Source organism: Podarcis bocagei, assembly GCF_964188305.1.
Source record: "Podarcis bocagei genome assembly, chromosome: 3".
Classification (NCBI taxonomy): Eukaryota; Metazoa; Chordata; class Lepidosauria; order Squamata; family Lacertidae; genus Podarcis; species Podarcis bocagei.
The window spans coordinates 111,104,583-111,107,303 of NC_138127.1; the positions used below are offsets into that span (position 1 = coordinate 111,104,583).

The following is a 2,721-nucleotide window of genomic DNA, read 5'->3' on the forward strand; positions in this document are numbered from 1 at the left end:
ACAAGGCGGCTTGTTTCGGATTGCTACTGCATTTAAGATTGCTGCAAAGCGCTCTATGCAGGGCCTCCAGAAGCTGCAGGTAATGCATTGCTAAGAGGCCTTGTCAGCATAGAAAACATGGCTGCTGATTTGCAACCAGGACAGGTTCAAGGCGTTGCTGTTAGCATATAACAACTTAGGACCAGTTTACTTACGAGATCCCCTTACCCCAAATGTGCCCACTCGACCGCTTTGATCAGTGGAATGGGCACGACTACAGGCGCCACGTAATACTCACCCCACATCTGTAAGCTCAGCAGTTTATTGTGGCAGCACCTACACTTTGGAACTCCCTGCCTGTTAAACCTTCATGGTTTAAACCTCTCATTTGAATCGGAACCAGCGAGGGAGGTGAACGTCCTGTGTGAGTGTCTGGAGATGGAGGATAGATGGCAGTTAATGGATTGAGGTTGAATCCTGATTCCTGACAAGACAGAATAACTGTTTTAGGGAGACAAGGAGCCATCAGGTGTGGGGGACTTCCTGGTCCTGAATGGGGCAACTGTGCCCCCAAAGGACCAAGTGTGCAGCCGGGAGTCATTTTGGACTCACAGCTGTCCATGGAGGCACAGGTCAAATCTGTGTCCAGGGCAGCTGTCTCCCAGCTCCATGTGGTACGAAGGATGAGACCCTCCCTGCCCACAGACTGTCTTGCCAGAGTGGTGCATGTTCTGGTTATCTCTCGCTTGGACTACTGCCATGTGCTCTATGTAGGGCTACCTTTGAAAGTGATCCAGAAACTACAATTAATCCAGAATGCCTCAAATAGGTCAAAAACCATTTGCTAACCGGAAGTCTCACGTGGAGGTGCCTCTTCCAACTTTCCCACGGAAATGTCAGTAGTGCAGGTATGAACAATGTTGTAAATGCTGTTTCATGGCAGGTGACAGGTGTGTGCTGGATGAGAAAATGGGATCAGGCACAACAGGAAGGTAAATGGATTTTATCTTGCAGGTATTCCCTGCAGGGCTGCAACTGTGCCTGGAGAAAAGCTGCAAAATCCTAAAACATTCCAGCCGCTTCCTTTAGAACTAGTGTCACTGATTTTACATTGAAAACCTCACCCCCAGGTACAAATACCCAGTTAATGACATACCTTCACACTGCGAATGGGAGATGTTGGAAATCAACCCCTAAAATACTAACAAGATTGAGTGGGTGACAAAAGTGGCCTGCTCAACTTAATTTATCCAAAGCTTACTGGAAGCTTCAAGGAAGCATATAGAGTAGGGAGACCAGTTATAAGTCAAATAGTTTGCTGTGTAGGCCAGGGGTTCTCAAAGTGGGGGGCAGTGCTTCCGGGGGGGCAAAGGGATTACCTAGGGGGGCTCTAAGAGGAAAGCAAGAGGCAGGGGGCGCTGGAGGTGTCAGTGACTCTTGGATTTTGAAAAGCTGCCATCACTGGATCAAGTCTGTCCATTTGGCTGAATTAAACTAAATAGTTTTAACTGAATTTTGAATAAATGTACAATCTGTTGTTACTGTAGGGCGGCACTGGGGGTGAGTTTATGGAACCAAAGGAGCAGCTGCCCAAAGTTTGGAAACCACAGATGTAAGCAATATGATTTTGTTTTTTTTAAACATTTCTTTTGTATGCAGTGTCAGCGCATAGCTTATGTGCGCATTTATCAATGAAAGTAGTCCCAGTAGCTGCGTTCCCCAGCCAAGCAGGGGATTTTGGTGCAACGCAGGGACTACCGGGAGGTCCTGTTGTTTGCCAAATGCAGGAATGCCAGCTGCCATCTCCTGTTCTTGTCCTGCATGGGGGACTCTGGGGCAGATCTGTAAAAGTGACTAAACCGGAGAGGGCCAGGGGGAGCGGTTCCCATAAGCCAGGGAGGCAAGCCCAGCAAGATGCCGGGAACCAGGAGGAGGAGGGCAGAAGATGCTAGCATGGCCTTGATGGAGCCTCACAAACCAGTGATGGTGCTGGCCTTGCGGCCCCTGTTCCATCAGTAGACCTGCTGCTCCTGCCCATTGAGGGTCAAGCCCAAAGAGCTTCACCAGCAAAAGGAGGAAGGGGGAACAACCCACCAGTTGCAAGGCAGTGAGAACAAAGAGTCAGTACACTGTATTGGTTAGTCTTGGACTGGGCTCTGAGAGGACAGGGTTCAAATATCTGCTCAGGCAAGCAGCTCGCTGGGCGACCTTGAGCCAGGCAGCTTGCCAGGCTAACCTACCCCACAGGGCTGTTGTGAGGATAAAACAGGGAGGAAGAGAACTGCACAGTGCCACTTTGAGGAAAGGCGGGTGATCCAGCCATCTCCCCGCAAAGCCCAGATTCTGGTGGCTCTGTGGATTGGATTCAGCTTCTGGGACGAAGGCGGCTCCATGGATGGAGTGCGACCAGGTGTTGCCATCACTAAGGGGAGTGCTTGGGCGAAGAGAAGACACTGCAAAGCGCCACCCTCAGAGCAAACTGCTGGGGGGGGGGGCCTGGAGGGTGCAAGGTTGGAGAAGGGCTGCTTCACCTGGATCGTGGGAAGAAGCTGCACCCTTCCGAGGCATGGCTGGGCAGTGAGAGGTGGAGAGGTGCCCCCGGCAAAAGGGGCGGCCAAAAGGGGTTCCACACTCCCAGCCAGGAGGGAGGGAGAGGGGGCGGCCTTCTGCTGTTACAGGAAATACTCTGAAAACATACAAAACCCACATCACATTTGTCAACATGAATAGAAATAGACCAGC

General features: G+C 50.9%; 1 protein-coding gene across 2 annotated transcripts in view; it reads right to left on the reverse strand.

Annotated features, from left to right (window-relative positions):
• Window positions 1-2,721, reverse strand: part of HADHB (hydroxyacyl-CoA dehydrogenase trifunctional multienzyme complex subunit beta) — a 348,394-nt gene that overhangs the window by 108,134 nt on the left and 237,539 nt on the right. The window lies entirely within an intron of this gene.